General features: G+C 39.6%; 1 protein-coding gene across 1 annotated transcript in view; it reads left to right on the top strand.

The window, feature by feature from the left end:
• TNRC6C (trinucleotide repeat containing adaptor 6C) overlaps positions 1–24,837 on the top strand; it is a 141,419-nt gene that overhangs the window by 6,019 nt on the left and 110,563 nt on the right.

The following is a 24,837-nucleotide window of genomic DNA, read 5'->3' as shown; positions in this document are numbered from 1 at the left end:
CGCTTTGGTGGCCCGGGGTTTGCCGGTTCGGATCCCAGGTGCAGACATGGCACTGCCTGGCAAGCCATGCTGTGGTAGGCGTCCCACGAATAAAGTAGAGGAAGATGGGCATGGATGTTAGCTCAGGGCCAGTCTTCCTCAGCAAAAAGAGAGATTGGCAGCAGTTAGCTCAGGGCTAATCTTCCTGAAAAAAAAAAAAAATCTTCAGATAGGTACGGCTAATATTTGAGTATTTCCTGTGTGATAGTGTGCCAAGGACCTGAGTATTGTCTTATTTAATCTTCACAGCTCTCCCAGAAAATGGTTACCTTTATTAATCCCATTTTACAGATGTGGAAAGGGAGGACAGAGAAGGAAGTAATTTAATTTCTACAAGATCCTACAGTTTGTAGGAGCTGAAGCCAGAATTTAAACTCCGAGAGTCCACACATCAAAGCCCTCCCACATGGATAAATAGCATGGATTATTTGAATAACTGTTTAATTAGCCTCTCTTCCTCTGGTCTGTATCCCACTGATTCATCTGCTAATATTAACTGTGGATGCTTTCTGGACACTTCAAGTGTGTTATCCATTCCTCAAGAGCAGTTTGTAAGGGAGGTGCTGTTACTGTGTTTATTTTCTAGGTGGGGAAACTGAGGCTGATGGAGGTTGAATAGTTTGCCCAAAGTCAGAGCCTTAATTAAATGTGTCTAGGTCCTCTGATGCTGGAAGCTGAGCTCTTTATCATCCCCCTGTGATGTCTTCTAAAGCCCAGGCCTGGTCACATCATTCCTTCCTTTGCTGCAAAAAAACTTAATGCCCTCTCTGTACAGTGGCTGCAGTGAAGGAGCTGGACATCTCCTTGCCCTCCCGGAGTTGTCCTGCTAGTGAGGGAGACAGGCACTCAACAAAGTCAAAAGCAAAAAACAAAAAAGACTGAGACAGCAGTTGAATGTTGTGATCCTTCCTTAAGTTAACAAAAATGTATGGTAATATTGGGGCTGGCCCCGTGGCCGAGTGGTTAAGTTCTCACGCTCCGCTGTAGGCGGCCCAGTGTTTCGTTGGTTCCAGTCCTGGGCGCAGACGTGGCATTGCTCATCAAACCACGCTGAGGCGGCGTCCCACATGCCACAACTAGAAGGACCCACAACGAAGAATATACAACTATGTACCGGGGGGCTTTGGGGAGAAAAAGGAAAAAAATAAAATCTTTAAAAAAATATATGGTAATATTTAATTATATAGCTATATACCATATCTCCTGTCTTGAAGATGCATATAACATATTGGATGCTTCGAGAAGTCCAGGAGCAAAAGAAATATGTTTACTTTTATTAGCCCAGTCTTTCCCAAACTTGTGTGACCACTGAACATTGTTTTCCCTTCATACTACCTTTTAGTTCAGAGGGATGGACTTCGGAAAGGTCACAAGAGGGGGAGGACCCATGGATCACAGTGGTCAGTCAAGATTTCACTTGTAATGGGTCCTGGAAGGTTGATAGAATTTGGCTGGATGGAAGGGATAGTCTAACAAGGAGACGAATGGGCAAGCCATGTTTGGGGGAAACATTTTGGAAAGTGCCTAACATAGCAACTGGGACTCAGAATTTGTATTGAATAAATGAACCCCGAGGCCTGGCTATAAGTGGAGGTTTTGTGTTGGCAATAAGGTTTAGAAGGGGCTATGGGGGTAGAACCTCAGTTCTTTGGCTGGTTGTGAACTATTGATGGTTGTTGATGGGCATAATATAAACCAAGTGTTAGATTAGAAACTTCCCTTGAGCCGAGATATAGCAGATGGTTGGAGGGGAAATCGGAAGCATGAAGATCACAGCTGTTGTAGTTGTCTGTGTAAAGTGATGCAAGCTTGGACAAGCATAATGTTAGGGTGGAACTGAAAAAGTGTTAGGAAGAATCAGCAGGACAAAAACAATACAGAATGATTGGTATGAGCTGTTGGAAGGAATGAGTTCTAAAAGGTTGGGCACATAGTGTTTGCTGCTCTTTCTATAATGTTCCAGAAAAGCTTTAAATTAACTAAATAAAGAATCTAATGTTAAAATGTTTGGTTAAATGCATACAGTGAATCCTTTTAAAATGCTGGTGTGGAAGGATGACACATAAGATAACAGTTTTAGGAGAGTTTATTGTATGAGGTTCTAGGGTAGAGATTTGACTCACAGCATAAATCCTGGTGTGTAATAAGCCATGTAATAATAGGATTCTTCTGTTAATTATGGTGAATACTCTCAATGAAATCAAATTTTCTTAGTACCATACCCATAAAAAAATCTTAACTCAGACTTTATATAACAGTCCCAGATAGATTGTAAGCTTTATGAATATGGAATATTGACAGAAAAGAGAGAGCAAATCTTCAATATTTCCAGGAAACGTAAGATCAGATTATAACATAAATAGTATGCCATTGTTAGTAGTCGCTGTGTTGAGGTCACTAGAACTTTGTAAAGATTAGATAAATTTAATAGATTCCTTAAACTTAAGTGATAATAGATTTTTTAATAAAGAAAAATTAAAACAACAAAATGGACTTGTTTTCTTTTTATTACTGTAGAGTGGGGTGGGAAAGCTTTAAAACAGACAAAATATTATTTGCTTACCAGTCAAGTTATGAATGAGAACTTAGCCACCTTTGTATATATTATGGTTTTATGTTTAATCGATGGCATTATTTATTCTCACTGTTCATTTTAGATTGTAAACCCCAGCATGGCCCCTTACAGATAAGTGCTTTGCAAAAAGTGTTCATTGTCATCATTGTTTCTCAGTTAGATTTTGAGTTACTTGGGAGCAGGGATAATAATATGTTTGTCATTGTAATATCTACAGTATTTTGTGGATACTAGGATAAAATTGTTCAGTTTTATTTTGAGGCATCTGTTTCTTCAAAGATGTTGCTTCTGCAAATGTTAGTGGGGGAAAGGGAAGAGGATGATAAATGAATACTTTTCCTGTTGCTAGTTTTGATCCAGGTTATAAAAAGTGGAAAGACGTTTCTGTAAAAATCTGTGTCACCTTGAAAGTAGAATGCTTTCGTTGATGGGGTAAGCTAGCAATAAGCTGCGTTTGATAGAGGAGAGCAGCGTGTGAATGGGTGATAACTGTCTTTCTTCTGTCTAATTCAGCTACTTCCTATTCAATCTCAAATCACAGTTGGAAAGCAATTTTCCCCACTTGACCCATTTTTCTCCAGTGTTATATCTTTGTTCTTGTTCTTCAACACAAAAAGTTTGAAGGAGTGGAGTGTTGTAAACCATGACAGCTTTGTAAGGTAAGGAGATTCAGACGCCTGCTTTGGAATAAATAAGCATGCTCTCTCTTGTTTTGTTGTTTGCCTCTCTGGTTGGAGGGATAACAATTTTGCTTCGCTTTGATATCAGTTTTCAGAAGAGATTTATGTTAAATGACTGGACTTGGTAGAGACGCATATGGATATAGAAAAAAACAGATGTGAGGGGTCAGGATCTTGTTTTAGTAACATGGACAATTTAAGGATATTATAATTTTAGTAAACGTATGTGCAGTAAGCCTGACGTTAGTATATCCGTATTAAAAAATGTCTGTTTATCTGGACACCTGCGTCTCCTGAGTTTGTCTACAAAGTTAATCTACTAGTGTTATGCTGTCATATGATAACACTTATTTCACATCTGTGGCTTACAGAGTGCTTGAATTGGCTTCTGTCCTTGCCAGATCAAATTCTAAATGTCCTAACATACCTAACATAATACCAGTCTTCTTCATGAGACTGTCTCTCACTCGTGTAAACTTCCTCTTGTCTGTCTAAACTCATGCCTTTGATGACCTCATTCAGTACTGTGACTTTAAATATCACACATATCCTGAAGACTCTAAGTTTTATTTCACCAGTCTGGACTGCTCCCCAGATTCGATATTTGCATATCCAGTTGCCTTCCCAACATCTCCACATGACTGTTGAATGAGCATTTCCACCTCCCACGTCCTCACTGAGCTCCTGCTCCTGCCTCCACGGCCGCCCTGCTTGCACTCCTCCCTGTCCTACTCGAGAACACTTCCATCCTTCCACTTGCTCCACTCAGAAACTCTGGAGTCCCCCTTTGCTCCCCTCTTTCTCTCCATGGATAATCCATAAGAAATTAAACAACAGCTAAAAATTCCCGATTTAAGAGAATACTATAGAGCCAAAGCAATTAAGACACTGTAGTGGCATATAGACAGACATATAAACAAATGGAGCACAATTGAGTGTTCAGAAATAAACCTTCGCATTTATGGTGAACTGATTTTTGACAAAGGTGCCAAGGCAGTTCAATTCGGAAAGGGGTGTCTTTTCAAGAAATGTTCTGGGACAGTTGGTTATACATATGTAAAAAGCAAAGGTTATTAAGACCCTTATCTCACACCATACACAACAATGAACTCAAAATGGATCATCGACTTAACAAGTAAGAGCTGAAACTATACAACCATTAGAAAAAACGTGGGAGAAAATCCTCATGACCTTTGGCTAGACAGAGTTCATAGATACAACACCAAATGCGTGATCCATAAGAGACGAAAGTTGATAAATTGGACTTCATCAAAATTAAAAGCTTTGTGCTACAGAAGACTCCATTAAGAAGATGAAAAGACCACAGACTGGAAGAAAATATTTGTAAATCATATAGCTGATAAAAGACTTGTGTTCAGAATATATAAAGAACAACTCTCATAACTCTATAATAAGACAATGTACCCAATTAAAAAATTAACAAAAGATTTCAAGAGACAGTTCACCAAAGAAGATATACAAACGGCTAATAAGCACCTAAGATGCTCAACATTCTTAGACATTCAGGAAATGAAAATTAAAACCACAAGATACCACTTCATATCCACTAGAATGGCCACAATCAGAAGGACAGGCAGTGACAAGGATGTGGTGAGATGGGAACCCTCATATGTTCGTTGTTGGTGGGAATTGCTTGATGCAACAGCTTTGGAAAACAGTTTGACACTTTCTTAAAAAGTTAGACATAAATTTGTCATATGACCCAGCAGTTCCTCTCCTGTGTATCTGCCCAGTACAGATAAAACCGTATCTTCACATAAAAACGTGAATGTGAATGTTATTCATAATAGCCAATAAGTGGAAACAATCTGAATGACCATCAACTAGTAAATGGAGAAACGAAATGTGGATATCCATGCAAAGGAATGTTATTCACAATAAAGTACTGATACATGCTACCATGTGGATGATCCTCAAAAACATCATACCAAGTGAAAGTAGCCGGATTTCATGTGTATGGTATTTCCAGAAGGGCAAATCTATAGGATCCAAAGGTATATTAGTGGTTATCTCAGGCTAAGAGTAAGACTGGGGATTGGCTGCAAATTGGCACAAGGGATCTTTAGTGGGTAATGAAAATGTTTGGAGACTGGATTATGGTTATGGCTGTACAACTTTGTAAATTTACTATGAATCTTTTTTTGAGAATAAGAAATCTATCTTTAAGACTTTGGTGCATGTTAAAATGTATATAATTATTATCAGACATTTTCATCTATTTTTTATTAAAAATATGAGGACTTTTTTGTGTGTGGTTTTGTTTATGCTTGGTTTTATTTTGGGTTTATATTACCATTGCTATTTAATGTTCTTTTTAGTTAAGGTGATAATGAATTAGCAGCAGTATTATTAACCAGCGTTGTATCTTGTGTATCTGCTGCGTTTCCAAGAATAAGTCTTAACTAATTTAAAATATTTAAAATTCACAGATCTATGGGGTTTATAGAGGAGAACACTGAGATCTGAAGAGGCAGTGTCACTTGCCCAGATCAGATAGTCCTGGGTTCAAACCCACATCTTGCAGAAAACTAGTTTTATGCCTTTTGGCATAGGAAAATGAACAAAGGAAAGGACAATTTATAAAACAGATTAGTAAGCAAAAATATTTTAAAAATTTATCTTGCCAATAATCAAAGAAAGGCAAATTAAAGAAACTAGAAATTTTTTGGAACATAATTCAGTTGGCAAAGGTTATTTTTTAAAGTATCTTTGTTAAGAGTTTTTTAGAAACCTAAAATAAACACACATATTTAAAGTATACCATTCAGTAAATTTTGATATATGTATACCTGTGAAACCATTCCCACACAGTCAAGACAATGAGCATATCCATGAGGTTAAGTTTTGAAGTATGTTGGTGGGAATGGTGGGATAGTGCAGTGGAGGAGATGAGAGGCAAAATAAAAACACTGAATGACCACTGGAAAGTTGGTGCTAGCGAGGATGGGGATGCCTCCCTTATCATTTTGCCCATAAAGGTAGCTACACATAGTAGTTTTTAAAGTATTTGTCATTCTTGTAGGAAGGTAATTATCTCTTAAATATTATTTAATCAAACCATTCCTTTTGGGGATAAAATCTTTTCTTTTGAAAATGTGAAAAAACTTTTTGTTTAAAATACTTTTGGACTTCATATATAAATAAAGTTTCAACAATAAAAGTGGGAGCCAACATACAGATGCCATCCTTTGGTCTTGCCACTTAGACATTTGAATAAAAACTACCACCATCCTTTCTTATCATTACTTTATAGATTAAAAGACATTCCCATGCAAAGAGGTAGAAAGGACACCATCTTAGAGGAAAGTCCTATCAATTGAGTGCATGTAACTTTATGAGACGTTTACCTTATCATCCTTACTTTTCTCGTTCTGTGGAGTTATGGAAACTTTCTTATCAACTGATAACCGACGTCGAGAACCACCGGTATAAGCATGATCTTCAGAGTTGTCCATTCTGGGCTGGATTTCTAGGAACGCCACTTATTAGCTCGGTGACTTTGGGTTTATTTTTTAATTCCTCTGAACTTTTGTTTGCTCGTCTGGAAGAAGTGGATAATAATGCCTATACAGGGTTTTTGTGTAGATTAAATGAGATAGTGCAGAAATTTGACACATTGTAGGCATATATTCCCTGTATTCAGCCCTGCAAAGTCTTTTCCTCACTGTCACACATTTGCACTGTCATTATCTATTTGTGTGTATGTTACTGTAATTTCAGAGGAGTGATTGAAGTCTAGAGAGTGGTATTATTTTAACCCTATCTTAGACATGACCATAGTAATCACTTGGGTATGATTTGTAAGGTGTGGGAGCAGGGTTGTTTTACCCTGAAAACATCCACAAGTGCTGGCATATAAAATTATTGTTTGAGCAAAAGACGTGGGATAGAGATTGAATTTGTATTCTTTGTAGACTATTAGGATTTGTTCTTGTGATAATCATATTGTCAGTTTCATTTACTGTATTTCACATGGAGAAGCCCCCGTCAGGGTTCCAGAAATGCTTATAAATCAGTCTCCTGTGGCATTTAATTATCACAATGTGGTAAAGCTTTATTCAGTAAGATGAGACACCTAAGAAATATAAAGTCACTTAGTCACTTTATGTATAAAACTTGGATTTTCCCATGCGTTTTAGAGGTATGTTAAAAAGAGAAAAAATAGAATGCTTAACTTGTTGCCACTTGGCATAGAGATTGTATAAATTGTTATATTACAAGTGTTTCCGGTTGGTGTTTGTGTTATGGTACTTAGACTTCCTGCCTTTTGTAATGATTATGTATATGTATGTATTTTCTTCCTCCTATTAGATTATAAACTCCTTGAAGGCAGGATTCATGTTTAATTCTTTTCATCTTTTATACAACGTAGCTTATTGACTTACACATAGTAGGCCCTCAGTAAATATTGCTTGGTTGATTGATTAACTGTAGCTTTATGTGTGCTAGATTGCTGAGTTCTGCTGGTACCCGCTCACCAAAGTCTGATGAAATTCCTGGTGATAAGGAAAGTGGAGTGAGCAGTAATAGCCCTTTTTCAGTTCCACAGTGTCTTTGTTAGATCCCTGAAAAGCAACTCCCTGACTCAGAAATAGTAGATATTTATGGCCTGGTGCAAAACAAAAAGACACCTTTTTAGGTCAAAAGGAAACCAACATATTGAGTCCTAGCTTTGTGCTAGAACAGGATCTTAACTTTTTACGTAGTCACCTAACCCTTTGAGAATCCAGAAAACCTAAATAGAAAAGGAAATTTTAATTATAAAAGAATTTATCACCAAGAAGTTTCTCCTTTTCAGATAATGTTAATTTTTTCATGCTTTTGTATATTTACTATGTAAATTGTCTTAGAACTTAAAAAGAGGGAAAGCTATCCAATTCACTTTATGAAGCAACATTGTTATGATAACTAAAGCATGAAAATGATAGCAACTGTAGATGAAAATGAAAGCTAACTGTAGATTTCTGTCACATAAATATAACCTGAGAATCTTAAATAATTTACCAGAAAGTATAATTCATCAGTATTAGTATTACTTCTTTAAAACTTCCTTCTAAAGAGTTTGAGACAAATGCAGCAAAATATTAAATCAACAGGATAGTAAGAACAAGTAAAGTTTATCTTGGGAATGCAAAGAACCTTACTAATATTCCACTACGTAGTAGATCAGGTAAGAAACTGAGTAAGAGTCTCTCGATTGCTACCCGATTTCTGCTTCTAGCTAGGCAGACTAGCTATGTCAGACCAACCCAGCTGCCAAAAACTGAAAAAGATAGGTAGAACATAAAAGGCAACTATCTGAAGGCATTGGAAGCTACCACAGCATTGAGGACTTTGAGGGGCCAAGATCCCAGAGAGAAGGGAGATCTAAAGAAGCAGAATAAACATTTGGTGTCATGTGACCCTCAGAGGCATTTGCCAGTCAAATGCTGAACAGAAAACTGAAGCTGACACTGAGTAGGGTGTTTGGCAGACTTATGAGCCTGGGCCACAAAACTGGGGTTCAGGGACAGTAGAGGAGGAAGGACCCTGGCAAACATCCCAGGCTTTTGGTTGGAACCCTGCAAGCCCTCCACAAAAAGTTTTACCCTAGGAGTAATGCCGAACATTAAGGATGGTCCTGAAATCTAGCCCTCACAAAAACTAAAACTTAGTTTTGAATTGTGTGAAATAGATTAAGTGATTCACCTCTACTCTCAAGTACCTCTCAGAAGCAAAAGCAAATCCTCTCAAGAGGAAGATAATATCATTCAGAGCCTCAGAATATCTCCACAGTTTTTCACATGCAGTGACTAGCATTCCATCAAAAACAACCAAACAAAAAAATAGAAAAAAACTGAAAATCGAGAGAAAAGACAGGCAGTAAGGACGCTCACAAAAGATCCAGATATTAGGGTTATCTCACTTGCACTTAAAGATAACATTGGGGCCAGCCCGGTGGTACAGCGGTTAAGTTCACCCGTTCTGCTTCGGCAGCCCAGGGTTCGCTGGTTTGGATGCCGGGTGCAGACATGGCACTGCTTGGCAAGCCATGCTGTGGCAGGCGTCCCACGTATAAAGTAGAGGAAGATGGGCACGGATGTTAGCTCAGGGCCAGCCTTCCCCAGCAAAAAGAGGAGTATTGGCAGCAGATGTTAGCTCAGGGCTACTCTTCCTCAAAAAAAAAAAATAACATTGATTACTATGTTCAAAAAATTAAATGACAAATGGAGAATTTAAGCAGAAAACTATGGAAAAATATAGAATGAAAATTCTGGAATTGAAAGGTACAATAACAAAAGGGTTTCATAGCAGATTAGTCATAGCTGAAAAGAGCATTAGTGAACTAGAAGATAGATCAGAAGAAAATATCCCCACTCAAGTACAGAGACAAAAGGATGAAGAAAGGAAAACCACAGAAGAGACAAATGGGACACTAGTAAAAGTCTAAAATACTTAGAATTGGAGTTTCAGAAGGAGAAGAGAAAGAATAGATCAGAAGCAATATTTAAAGAGAGAATCTTTCTGAGAATCTTTCAAAACTGATGAAAGCTATCCAGCCACAGATTTAAGAATCACTATGGAACTAAGCAGAATAAAAACCAAAAAAAGAAAAAAGAAAAGAAAAAGGGACAATTGCTAAAAAACAAAGTCTTAAAATTAGCCAAAGGAGGAAAAAGACATTACCTTTAAAGGAACAACTAACAGTTGACTTTGTGGAAGAAATGGAAATCAGAAGACAATGAAACAGTATCTTCAAAGTGTAAGAAAATAACTGCCTGACTAGATATTTATATCAGGCACAAATGAAGGTAGAATGTACACATTTTCAGACAGACAAAAACTTGGGAGAATTCATCACTAGCAGATGCACACTAAACAACTATAAAGGAGTTCTTCAGGGAGACGGACTGTTATCCCAATTGGAAGCATGGAGATGCAGGAAAGAATGAAGAGCAGTGGAAAGGATAAACAGTGAATAAACCTAAAATAATATTAACTGTATATGCCAGTAAAAATAATAAATGACAACAGCACAAAAAGCAGGAAGAGGGTAAACATAGTTTAGATGTCCTAAAGTCCTTGTAATTTATATTAAAAAAGGCTAAAGAGTCTGGATATATGGTATAATATCTAAGGCAGCCCCTCTCAACCATGTTTAGTGAGAGAATCACATCCTAATTCCCAAAGACAGGGCTCAACAAACTTCACCCCATGGGCCAAATCCAGCCTGCCGCCTGTCTTACTAAGTAAGGCTTTATTGGAATACAGCCGTGCCCATGAGTTTACATATTGTCTGTAGCTGCTTTCATGCTACACCAGAGTGGTGTAGTTGCAACAGAGACCATATGGCCCACAAAGCTCAAAATACTTACTATCTGACCCTTGATAGAGAAAGTTTGCCAACTCCTGTGCTAAAGCATCCTTTGTATATAATGAATTAACTTCTTTGAATCTAGAGTGGCATTAGCTGTGTATCATCCTTGGAAGAACTGAAAAAATAGTCACTCAGATGGAAATAATTCTTGCATGGAACTTCACTTGAGAAAAGCTGCCCTAGGGTAACCACTAAAAGGATAGAAACAGAATTTATAGCTGCCAAGTTAATAGAAAAGGAGAGGGGAAATGGAATAACAAAAAATACTTACTGGTCCAAAAGAAGACAAGAAAGCAGAAGGAAAAGACAAAAAGGAGTATAGAATAGGTGGGACAAGTACAAAATGAGTTTGTAAGATGGTCAATTTAAGTGATATCAGACAAAATAGACTTTAAGGCAAGACACATCCCTAGAAATTAAGGAAATTTCATAATGAAAAAGGATCAATCCACCAGGAAATTTGTATGCACATAATAACGTAGCCTCAAAATACAAAAAGCAAAAATCAAAAGGAGAAAAAGATAAATTCATTATTGCTATTTCTTCTTTTAGACACAAATTAGGAAGAGTAGGATATTTGTTTAATGTGGTAAAAATTCTCAGACCAACTTTCCATATTGTACTTAATGGTAAAACCCTAAAAGCAGTCTCTCACTGTTATTATACGTAGTAACCCACCTTAAGAATTTCTGCTTTCCATCCTAGCAACTGTGAGCTCTGCTGGGGCTTGGAGTTCTTACTTTCCAAGTGGGGAATGCTTCTACCAGAGGACGCAGAATAGTTTCATTGAATTGGAATGTGAGACTGCCGCCCATTTGGGGCTCTTTATGCCACTGAACCAGAGGAGTTGTTTACTGACCGGAGTGCTTAGTCCTGATACTAAGGGGAAATGGGAGTGATACCACACCATGGGGGCGAAGAAGACAACGTCTGTAACCTGGGATTCTTTGGAGTGCCTCATTACTTCTCTGCATGATATTAAAGAATAATGAAAAGCTTCAGTACCCCCAGAAAGGGTAGGTCTATTGAGGAGTCAGATCCTTGAGGAATGAAAGTTTGAGTCATCCTATCATGTTGAAAACCTTGACTAGCTGGGGTTCTGATTGAAGACGAAATATGGGATGGATAGTGGAAAAAGAAAGTCATGGACACCATCCATGACCTCATGACGAGGTACAGAAATGAGAAGTGTAGTAACTTAGCATATTTTTTCTTTGCGTGTTAAACCTGTATGTTGAACTTTTCTTTTTCTTCTTTCCCTTGTTTTATATACAAATTATTGGGAGTTAATTTGACAATTTAGTCTTTAACGAACAGAATATTTAGTGGGACTGTACTGAATTTAAGGCGTAATTAATGTGGCTAGTGATGGATACAATGGCTGTTAAGACTGTGGCTCCATGTTTTGTGGGGAAAGTGAGAGCACCTTCATTTATAGGAAGATAGCTGCATGCTACTATGTGGAAACAGTTTTCTAATACTTTAGGTAAGTTCAAATGTGTGTAGAGGGTGTATATGGGTGCCAAGGAGCCAAAGGGATGGACTGTGTCAGTTAGCAATTTGTCTCTTATCTCCTAGTCTGTGTTAATTCAAATTTATCTTTGCCTGGCCTGGTGATGCTGGAGCTGGATGCTGTGAACATTTCTTTTTGGCTGGCTGGCTTCATGTTAGTCTTTGTCAATGGAGAGCACTGGAGAGACAACGTAAGGAGGAAGAGGGGGACAGAAGGAGCTTCCCTTCCCGGTTCCACTGTGCTTTTTTTTGGTGCAGCGGTCAGCAGATTAGCATCTGGCAGTTCTGGGAGTTCTGACCTCAGTGGCACTTAGGTAGCAGCTTTGGTGCCCTGTATCCTTGAGGAAGATTCTCTGCCACCCAGTGGGGCCCTCCTGTGGACCAGCTCTGACCTAGGCCTTCTGTTAGGTCTTTTTGCTACTGACCAGTGTGTCCTATAGCAGCCACACCCTCTCCAGTCCATGTGGAGGGATCCTCTGCTAAATTCTTAGCCCCTTCCTTATTTGCCTCCCCCAGTCTAGAGGTAAGTTTCTGCTTTCTGCATTTGCTCTTTCTGGACCCCTTAAAGACCTTTTCTGCTCTCTTAAAAATTAGCCACCTTTTAATAGTTAACAGATCTTTGTATTAAATCTACCCTATTCAAATTACTGTTGTGGTTTCTGACTCCAGGTGTTCCCTGACTGCTAGGCCTTGCTGACAACGTTGTTATTTCATTTTCTCTAACATTGCCCTCTAAGTCCCTACCAGTTAAATAAGACACGTGTCTTCCTTTTCTATTGCTGCATAACAAATTGCCTGCAAACTTTGCGGTTTAAGGGGACAACCAATGTACATTTACAGTTCTGCAGGCCAGAAGTCTGGCATGGTGTGACTGGGCTCTCTGCTCAGGGCCTCACAAAGCTGAACTCAAGGTGCCAGCCAAGCTGAGTTCTCCTGTGGAAACTCTGGGGAAAAATCTGCTTCCAGGCTCGTTCTTGTTGTTGGCAAAATTCAGTTCCTTGCCGTTGTAGGACTGAGGTCCTTGTTTCCTTGCTCGCTGACAGTGGGGGTTGCTCTCAACTCCAAGAAACCACTGTGTTTCTTGCCGTGTACACTCCATCTTCGAACCATCAACTGTGTGTTGAATCCTTCTCATACATTGAACTTTTTTTTTTTTTTTAAAGATTTTATTTTTTCCTTTTTCTCCCCAAAGCCCCCCGGTACGTAGTTGTGTATTCTTCGTTGTGGGTTCTTCTAGTTGTGGCATGTGGGACGCTGCCTCAGCTTGGTCTGACGAGCAGTGCCATGTCCATGCCCAGGATTCGAACCAACGAAACACTGGGCCGCCTGCAGCGGAGCACATGAACTTAACCACTCGGCCACCGGGCCAGCCCCTCATACATTGAACTTTTGACTTCCTCTGTCTCTGACCTCTAAACCCAGATTTAAAGGGTTCCTGTGATTAGGGCAGGCCCATCTAAGATAGAGGTAGTCTCCCTATCTTAAGGTCATCTGATTGGGGACATTACATCTGCAAAATCCCTTCACAACAGTACTTAGATGAGTGCCTGATTGAATGACTGGGAGGAGGTTTGTGGTACAGCAGGGACTAGGATGCTTGAGTCGGGGAGCAGCTCATAGAATTCTGCCCACCACAATGTGAAATAGAAGTAAGAAATAAGGAGGTGAAAAGATGGTTTTGTTTATAGATTGTATACCCAGGAAACCCAAGATGATCCGCTGAAATGTTATTTGATGCCATAGAGAGAAATCAGTAGCTGACGAGACACTGACGTCAGTAACCATTAGGCAGTATGTAAAATATCTGACCCTCTGCATCGCAACAAAATAGCGTAAATACCTAGAAACGAGGTTAATATATATAGGAAATACATATGAAGAAAATGACAGTTTCACTGGAAGAAGACAGAAATTTTCTCAAATAGGAAAATTAAATCCCACAGAGCTTTCACTTCAGTTAATTTGTAGGTTTAAAGCCATTCTAGGTTTTTTTTTTTTTTTTTTCCATCCTAGGTTTTTAAAACTACGTATTTTTCTTTTGGAACAAAATGATTGTACATTTCATCTGGAAGGATAAATGCATAGTTAAATAATTTTTTTTTTTTTGAGTAACAAGGAGAAACTAGTGGTAGCAGATAACCAAAGTTTTATGAAACTGGAATAATTAAAATAGTGCAGTCCTGGCAGAAGCACGCGGTTATAGATGGAGTGGAATGGTCTGCAGGCCCATCTGTTAGATGTGACTTTGCTATACGAAGAGTCAGTGTCACAAATGAGTGGAGGAAGGAGGGTCAGTTAGTCCTGGGGCACTAACTGACGCCCAGCACTTTGTTAGCTACTCGATTTAAAGAGAATGTAAGATGAATCCTAGTGTCTACCAAACACCTAAATAAATTTTAAGTAAAGTATCATCTGTATAAAAAATCTAGAAAATAAAAATAGCAGACTTGGGAGGTGTTTCTGCGCTAACAATCAAATCTCATAAAAGTTTCTTGTGGGATTATGGGAATTTAAAACTTCTGCAGTCAAAAATAATTATGAGGCAAACCAAAAATGGGAGAAATGTTTATAGCAACATGATAAAAGGTTAATCCATTTAACGTATATAAACTCTTATAAATTGATAAAAACCCACTAAGAACCCAAGGGATAGGCCAGAAGATATAAACAGGCAATTCACAGAAAACAAAGTTCATGCCAGTTAACAAATATGGGGAAGTATGTTCATAATAATCAAAGAATTATAAATGAAGCCCAATGAGATACTTTTTCTATCTGATTAGGAAGGATTAAAAATTGTAATTCTTAGTGCTTGTGAGGGTGTTTTGAAATAAGCACTCGTACTCAGCTGATAAAAATACAGATTATTAAAATGCTTTTAGATAACAGTTTGGTAAAAAATGTTGAAACCCTTAATTATACCCTTCGTTTTAGTAAGCCTGCTTCTGGAAATCACAAATATAGTAATTACAAATACAGAACAAACTACACAAAAGGGGAGCAGAGATGAAAATAGTACAAAATGGAAATACCTAAATAAACAGGGAAATTGTTAAGAAAATTATGGTCTGTGTACACAATGAAAATATTATGTTGTCATTAAAAATTATATTTGTGAAGCTTGTTTAGTGTGAAAATACCTTGTTGTAAATGAAAAAAGCAGAATATAAAATTTTATATGAAGAATTATTTCAACCATATCTTTTTTTTAAGTTTAGAAAACTCTGTAGGGGGCTGGCCCCGTGGCCGAGTGGTTAAGTTCGCGCACTCCGCTGCAGGCGGCCCAGTGTTTCGTTGGTTCCAATCCTGGGCGCGGACACGGCACCGCTCATCAGACCACGCTGAGGCGGCGTCCCACATTCCACAACTAGAAGGACCCACAACGAAGAATATACAACTATGTACCGGGGGGCTTTGGGGAGAAAAAGGAAAAAAATAAAATCTTAAAAAAAAACAACAACAAAAAAGAAAACTCTGTAAACTGAACTAAGCATTATTGAGAGTGTGAATTAAGGTGGTAGTTAACTGTATACCAGCAGTACTACGATGATCAGCAATATTTACCAGCTCTTTTTTTTTTTTAAGATTTTATTTTTTTCCTTTTTCTCCCCAAAGCCCCCCGGTACATAGTTGTATATTCTTCGTTGTGAGTCCTTCTAGTTGTGGCATGTGGGACTCCGCCTCAGCGTGGCCTGATGAGCGGTGCCGTGTCCGCGCCCAGGATCCAAACCAGTGAAACCCTGGGCCACCAAAGCGGAGCGCGTGAACTTAATCGCTCGGCCACCAGCTCTTGATTCTCCCCAACCTCAGGATTTCCTCTCTGCACCTGCCCATTGGAGTCTGTTCTCCCGGGAGATGGGTCCTGTGCTTCAGTGATTCCTGGTGGAAAAGGCACAGCTCCCCTTTGCTCTTCTCTCTGTCTGAGCATGTTGAGTCTGGAAGGGATCGGTTATGATTAGCATCTTTTCCACTAGGTTCCACTGTCTATATTTCAGGCTGTAAAAACTTCTTCGGTGGGATTTGAAAGTACGCAGTTGCTTTTTCAGTCTTGCACATCATGCACTGGCTGCTGAATGTTTAAATCTCTTTTGTGCTACATGCGCCTACAAATGAATAACAGTTAATGGGGAAAATAACGTTAGTTTTCAAGGAAACTTTTTATACTTTTAAGGAGAGATGCAAGGGTGTATAGATTTAAAATGTAAGAACCATATTCTGGATCATCTTTATTTCAAGTTAGTTGTGTTTCCTAAAATGTAAACTCCCTGAGGGCAGGGGCCAAAACGTTGTCTGGCACACAGTACACTCTCAGGAAGCATGTATCAAATGGAAGGGTGAACTGCCACTTCGTGGAAATGTCTACACCTGGAATTTGTTAGTATGGAGACCTCAGTGCATCTCCATTTCTTGGAATTTGTGTCATTTAGCACAGCGTGCACTTGGTTGCCTTAAAGCAGCAGTTTTCAACAGGGAGGGTACCAACCCCTTTGGGGGCATTTTGATATCTGGAGATGTGTTGAGGACTGTCATGTGATTGGGGTCAGGCATGATGGCACTTAGTGGGTAGGAGCCAGGGATCCTAGATGTTCTGTAGTGCCTGGACCAGTCCCATATAATAAAGACCGATATTGCGTCCTTCGTAATTTTTGGATATCCCTCGATATTTAGTTAGGTGAAAAACTTGTTTATTTTTGCACAGAACCTCTTTTACATGTATACTACACAGTTTTTTATGCTATTGTAATATATACTGAATTTCCCAGGAAAGCAACTCTCGTGTAAGTTGAGGGAAGACTGTACTTTGTCTGGAACTTTCTCAGTATTTACTCATCATTTTAGAAATCTCCTCTCTGATGTCAGTGCCATTCATGGAATTTTGAGTCACAATGCCAATTTTGTTTTCTTCGTAGCACTTATCACAAATTGAAATTACCTTCTTTATTTACTTGTGTTTTTTATTTGCTTACCGATTAAACTGTAAGCTCCTTAATAATAAGGATCTTATGTGTCTTGTTCACTGGATGTCCTTATGCCTAAAACAGAGTCTGGCACATTTTGGCCAGTTATTAATAAGTAATTGATACCTAAATAGTGGATGGCTGTGTGAATGGCTGTGTCATCCCTCTGAGCCTGGCCTTTAAATACTGATGTTTGTCAAGTGTCTCTCCTGGCCCTCTTTTCTGTTTAACCCCTTCCCTGTCTGATCTCAGCTATGGCCAGGGCTTTGATTTATAGCTCTACGTTGACATCTCCCAAGATTTTTCTCCAGCTCAGTCTTTCCTCTGAATCCAGAAATATATCCAGCTGCCAACTTCCTTCCCAGTTGAATGCTCAAGCCTCTCAAACTCAGTATGTCCTTCTCCAGTGCTTGTCTTGAACAACGCCATCATACACTGAGTCACGCTGGCAAGAAGCCTAGGAGTGGATCTTGATGCCTCCCTCTCCCATATGCCTATATCCAGTTAATCACTCAGTCCTGTTCATTTTATCTCGTAAATAATTTTCAAACCCTGCTTTCTATCCTCAAATCCTCTAATGCTCCCCAAATCTAAACTACCAAGTCTAATCCCAAGTCTAAACTCTCTTAGACTGAGTGTAGTAGCCTACTCATTGGTTTCCACTTGTCCACTCTTATCCTCTTGTAATCTGTTCTCCACATAGCAGCCAGAATGATCTCGTAAAAACACAAATATCATTGTTATTCTCTTGCTTAAAATTCATCAGTGGCTTCTCGTTGCTCTGAGGATAAGGACCCAAAACTTTAACCTAAGTCTACCCCACCAGTCTTACCCTGGCCATTTCTTCATTGCTCCATGGTTTAGGCCCACTCGTCATCTTGCTGCTTCTCAAACGTGCCCTAGTCCTTCCCACCATCGAGGTTTTGTCCATGTCGTTCCCCCTGCCATTTCAGCTAGTTATCCTTCAGAACTTAGCTCACTTCCATAGGGAACCTTCCGTGCTCTCCTGCTAGGCCAGAACCCTCCCCCCTCATGTGCTCTCTAGCACCCTATACTTCTTAGCAAATGGTAATTAATGTATTCTGAAGGTAATTGTCTTTCCCATAGAAGTGAGTTGGATTTTTTTAATTCATGAAGTGTAGGTATGGCCTCGATATATTTATTTATGTTATTGTCATAAAGAATGGCCTGATAGCAACTATAATAATTTGTCTTCTAAGATTTAATTGGTTTTTATCCAGTAATTTCATTGACCACAGTTTGATTTATTATTTCAGGGGCATACTGTATTTCATTTGTTCTAAGAAACACATTTTTCCCACTTTTAACATCTCTGAAATTGGTATGCATCTTATAGGCAATGGCATATCATGGTGTAATTGGCAGCATTTCTCTTAGTGGTGCATGAAATAATGGTGCATCTTGTATTTGAAGGCATCTTAGATCAGATAAAATTTGGTATCTGATAGCAAACTCATTCTGGAAGATTTACTGGGAACCATGTGATGTTCAATCATTCTGTAGAAGCATTACTAAGAGTTTTCTGTGGCTGTGGCAGGTAGCTGATGACGTCTTGATCCCTTGAAGAAGTTTCTGCCTAAACTCATCTTGGTCATATTCTATAGAGTTGAATGTTGGAGACTTGATTTATATATCATTTGTTCAAGTAACCCACAAACTCAAATTTGTGTCTGTGTATGTGTATCTGTCTTATTTTGGAAAAGTTTTCTATTTTTTATCTCCGTGTAGAGGTGAGCAGGCCACCCACGGGTCACAGAGACTGTCAGTTATCCCCCTTGAATGTGTTCTCCTCTTCTGTCTTTTGGAAGAAATTTTAGATGGGCACATCTAGAGACATATTCCCCAGCCTTCCTGTAGCTAGATAAATGAGCATCTGAATAAGTTCTGGTTAATTGGATGTGAGCAGAAATAGTATGTGAACTTCTAGGGCATGAACCAAAAAGGAAATGATAGGCTCTCCAATTCCTCTTTTCCCTTGTCTAGTGAGTGAAAAGAACTTAGGTCCCTAGGTGACCTCATGGAATAAAGATGCCTGGCCAGCCTCTGGGCTGGGAGGAGAAACATCTTGAGGACGTTGTACTTTGGGGTCTCTTTGTTATAGCAGCTTCGCCTGTATCACCTAAGAGTTTGTCTTGATTTGGCTCTTCAATTTCCAGAAAATGAGGTCAGCCTTACCATCAGCTTGTCTTAAGTCTGAAGCGTATGGCTCTTGCTCTTGGACTACAATAAGGAATATGTGCTCTTTAGAGATGCAGCATATGCTTGAGAGATAGTCAGACCTCAGCTTGATTGACAGCTCTGCCGCTTACTGTCTGCCACATTGGGCTACTCACTGAGATCCTCTGAGTTTCAGATGCCTCTCCTTTAAGGTGCAGGTGATATCCTTTTCAACTAGATTGTTTTGAGGAGTGGATGAGATCATCTGTTTAAAAGGCCTCCTAGCCTAGTGCTTAGTAAATGACAGCTATTGCTATCATTAGATTTTCCTAAGACTGCAGCCTCACACTCTCTGCTGCCCTAGTATTTTCTCAGTTGGACTTGATATCTCTGGAAAACTGTTTGCTTTTCTAGGTTTTATGTTTGGGTTAAGCAAAACCATCAGAAACCTTCACATTTGAACCATGTTGCCTTGAGTCCCCTGAGTTTTTGAGAATTCTCTGAGCTTTCCCATCGTGCTTTTGGCTGTGAGGAGGTTGCAGGAGATGGTTTATACAGCCTACCCTTGCACGTGCTCCAGGCCATGAAAGAAGCTGTCCAGTACTTGACTCTGTCACCTGTGTGAGGTATCCCCTGGAAACTGAGTTTTGGACCTGAGTGCTAGGGAAACTTTTTCTTCCTTTATAGAACTGCTGTGTGTTCGCATGCTAATGAGGAGCCATAAAGGACAGAGAGAGGAATTAAATCATAAATAGTAACATAATTTGGTAAATTGTTAATCACTTTCACTATAGGGCAAATTGTAGGATAGCTCTGAGTACCTATATTTATCCATTATTAGATGTGGTTCCATTAAAGTCCTTTAAGAAGGTAAACTCTAGACCTTTTTTTTCTTTTTTAAAGAAATCAGAAAGCCAGATGATGACTAGCGCTAAGTTGACTTTGAGAGTAATAGGAAACTTTTGCTTTTTTAAATTGATATATGAACATAATATTAGATACACAGTTCATACAAGTTTACATACTTTGGGTGTTAGAGTTGTTGATTTCAGACAGTAATTCCCAGGCAGTAGTTTAAGGTGCAGAAACAACTATGTGTGACTAGTAAATACTTGTTAGTATATGAAGTATGGGACTAAGCAGGTCAGGGTCTCAGACTGGTCCTGTAAATAGTTCACTGCTTTGTGTTTGTTGAGTGAATGACTAAAAGCTAAACCTGATTATATAAGAACAGTACAGCAAATTATAGAACACTTTTTTCTTAATTAGGTAGTTCTCCTAGAAGTTCTGTGTAGATATATAGATAGATAGATTTGGCCATATGAACCTGTTGTGTGTTTAAAAACAAAATAGAAAATTAAAATTTTTTCCTATAATATTTTTTCAGGTAGGTTTTCTTCCTAATCATTTCTGAAATACGAGTTTTTACATTTCCTGTTTTTAATGTGAAATATTAACGATCTTTTTAGTACCTGTGGGTTTTTTCCTGCACAAATGTAATTGGTCACATAATTTCTTTCTACCTTAGCTTTCATTATAGAAACTGTTCAGGTGCCGGCCCGGTGGTGCAGCGGTTAAATGCGCACGTTCTGATTCGGCAGCCCCGGGTTCGCTGGATCGGATCCCGGGTGCAGACATGGCACCGCTTGGCACGCCATGCTGTGGCAGGCATCCCACGTATAAAGTAGAGGAAGATGGGCACGGATGTTAGCTCAGGGCCAGCCTTCCTCAGCAAAAAGAGGAGGATTGGCAGCAGTTAGCTCAGGGCTAATCTTCCTCAAAAAAAAAAGAAAAGAAAAGGCAGGCAGGCATTTGAGACCTTTATCAGCTTGTGACCTCAGCATATACTCTTGAAACCTTCTCTCCTTACATACAAACCCTGTACTTCACAGATGTTTCCGAATTAGGGTCTGGGTGGATAGTGGTCTCATCTCTTTTTATATTTGACTTTTCCCTCACTCAGATTGCCATAAAGCTATTTCTGCCTAGGTCTTGTGCACCCGCCTGCTCTCCCAAATTAGAATCCAGCTTTGAGCACAAGTTAGTTTAATGGCTCCTGAAACTGAATCCACAGTTCACAGTCCTTTTTGTTCACAGAATTGCAGAATCTTTTAATAGAAAGTTACCCTGGAGGTCATCTGCAGTCCTCTCTCTCATTGATACCTGCTCCAGGCGTCTGTTTCATCGCTGCAGAGACTCTGTCCTTTCTTTTTCATAATCATGAAGGAGAGCCTTTTCTGAATTTGCCCAAATATACCACAAGTTTTGGAGCATAGAAATATTATAGAGTTAAAAAAGAAATACTCGGCAAGTGCTATTAACCAAATTCAGGCTAATAGAGTCCTTTTCCTCACCTGTCAGGTTTGATATTTCAGGTCTATGTGTTATTAATTAAATTTAACTTGTAGTTTTGTGATTTGAAGTCATTTATTTGTCATTTAGGCACATCTGTTAATTTTATTTATCTGTTGGTGTGACAGTGTTAAAAAGTCTCCAGGTTATTGACAGGATTGAAATAGGCTGTAACTTAAGGGTTCTTCAGTCAGCGAGGAGAGAGAAACCATACAGTAATGTGAACAGGGGAAGTTTAATGTAAAGGATTGCTAACTGTAACAAGGGATTGAAGTAATGGGCGATTGGCTAGTCAGAAGGAAAGAAAGCTTTAAAGGATGTAGGAGTAGCAGGTATAAGGAGTAACCACTGCCCCCAGGGCTAGGATGGGGCGCCCAGTGAGGGCCCCCCGGGCTGAGGAGCACACCTCATTGGATAGGTCACAGCTGTGGCTCACAGGATGGCAGCGAAGGCGCTGAGCTGGGGCTGACAGGGAAAGCTGCTGGGGAGCTGCTGGGATGGGGGATGGGCTGCAGGAGCCTGCCGCAAGCAAAACACTCTCCTCCCGCCGTGTCTCTCCAGCGCCCTCTACTGAGAAAGCTTAGCATCGTGCCAGCTGGCCAAGGAAGACGTTGAAAGATCCCAGGGCTGGTTTCACAGAGTGGGCAAACAGCAGAGTGTGGCCCTGAGAGGCAGTAAGTCAATAGCCAGCACAGTTCCCTGCTCAGTAGTTGGAAGTAGAGACTTTGGGGAAAGCATGTTTATCGTTGCTTACACAGTACATATTTTTAAATTTTCTAGCAAACAATGAAATGCTGATCATTATTATAACGACTCTGTAACTTGCACACCAGGACATGCCAGCAAGGACTGCTGGATCTTAGAGATTTGCCTCTTTTATTTTAAGCATATTTAAAGGACACATATTCAGGTGTCAGTATATGAATGGACTATGAAAATGGAGTGACATTAAACATTATGGCATCACTTTCTGGCATAATTTGAGGGTACTTTAAGCTCAGAAATGAAATAAAAGGTTTTCATAAAATGGTGCTTATTACTCCTATACTTGTAATTGACATGTTAACATAGTATTACTAAAGCAGTTTTCATAGTGGTTAAAAATGTTTATTGAGCCTGCTTAGTTTTGAGACAAATCATAATTTAATAGTACTGAATCTAGTCAGCACCTACTCATCCTGTGTAAGCCCAAATTAAATAGATGATTGAGAAACTGTATTTATCAGGATTCTATGGTTACAAGCAACAGAAAATGCCTCTGTATATTTTAAGTAGGAGAGAGGAAGAGGGACTTTTGGAATAATATGAGGTAGCTGACGTCAATGAAGGAAAAGCTGAAAAGCCGGGCTCAGCAGCCTGCAGAATCTAGGTAGCAAGTGCTAGTGGACAGATTTTGTAGGATGCAGTCAGTGAGATGAGTCTGTTCCAGCTCTTTACCCCTCAGTTCAGGATTCACTTTGCAAGGAATGTCTTCACTGGCCTAGTATGACCAGGTGAAAGTAAGGCACTGAGATAGCAGGCCGCAGAAACGACTTGTTCCTGGCTCAAAGGACATTTGTCACAGGGACTTAGTTCTCACTCCATGTCTTAGCTTCTCTTTCTTGGCATTGGCTTGATTTTCAGCCCTCTGTGGTTAAGACATGGCTACAGCAGCTTCCTTTCTTCTGATGCTGTTAGGTTCACATCCAGGGTCGTCCCTGAGTCACAGCACCTTGGCCCAGGGATTGCAGTGCTCTTTGATTGCCGGGCACATAGTTCATCCCTGGAGCCACTGCCCTGAAAGTCCGTGGAGTTCTAGTGAGAGAGGGACTGGTACTCTAGGGGAAATCGGGATACAGTTAACCACTGGAAGGAGTAAAGGAAGCTGAGTGCAAAAATAACAGCTGGAGGCAATCAGCTTTACTGTCCAGAGAAAAGCCAACCAAAATGAGGAGCATCATTGGTTCTGTGATAAAAAGCCAGTGGAAGAAGATAACAGAATGTAGAAAAACATTGGTGAAACAGGGAATGGATATACCTGTGTCAGTGGTTAGCTAACAAGCACCATAAAATGTTTATCAGGTGGGAAGCAAGAGATACTGTTTCTTAAGAAGTCTGGTCAGTCACTGCAGCAGCTCCTACTGAGAGTGCTGCTGGCGCTTGTTCTGGTTTGATGTTTTACCCACAATGGTAAGTCTTGAGAACTAAATCCTGGGGCTGAAGTCTGTATTAGCACTAAAGTGAAAATAATGTCAGAGTTCCTTTGAAATACCTTAAAGGCCAACTGATTTTGTTTCTCCTCAGATTTCTATGAGTCTTCTCCATCCTTCCAAAATAAAGGTCCTTGCAGGCATCTATTCTTAATCAATAATCACATCCCATTGCTGCTCTTGAGTTTCTTCCTTTTTTTCTCCAAATCTTGCCTCTGCACCTTTTGGTGTACACTGGTCACATGGTAAACAAGAACCTTTTATCTTTAGCCCTGTACCCTGCTCCCAGATTGCCCCTCCATTAATTGAAATCTCACCTCTCATCAGACCAGGAATGGAGGGGGGAGGTGGGGCATGAGGGACGGATTCAGCATTCTTCAGAACTCCCTCATGACCATTTAAAAATCATTGTGTTTTTGCTTTTGTTTTTTATTTTTGTTGTTTTTATTTTTTTTAATTCACTTTTTTAAAGTTTGTATACAGTACAGTTCACTCTCTGGTGTACAGTTATGTAAGTTTCAAAAAAATGCATACAGTATATAGGTAATATATACAAGCATACAGCTACCATTACAATTAAAGTTCAGAACAACTCCACTGCCCTCCAAAAGAATTCCGTTTTACTGCCCCTTTATAGTCAATACCCTCCTCCACCCCTGGCCCCAGGCAGTCACTGGTGTGTTTTCTGTTCCTATAATTTTTCGTTGTCCAGAGTGTCATATAAATGGAACCATACAACACAAATCCTTTTGTTTTTTTGGGTTTTTTTTTAAGATTTTATTTTTTTCCTTTTTCTCCCCAAAGCCCCCAGTACATAGTTGTATATTCTTCGTTGTGGGTCCTTCTAGTTGTGGCATGTGGGACGCCACCTAAGCGTGGTCTGATGAGCGGTGCCATGTCCGCGCCCAGGATTGGAACCAACGAAACACTGGGCCGCCTGCAGCGGAGTGCGCGAACTTAACCACTCGGCCACGGG

This window comes from Equus przewalskii, chromosome 10 (genome assembly GCF_037783145.1).
Source record: "Equus przewalskii isolate Varuska chromosome 10, EquPr2, whole genome shotgun sequence".
Lineage (NCBI taxonomy): Eukaryota > Metazoa > Chordata > Mammalia > Perissodactyla > Equidae > Equus > Equus przewalskii.
This window is presented reverse-complemented; position numbering and strand designations above follow the sequence as displayed.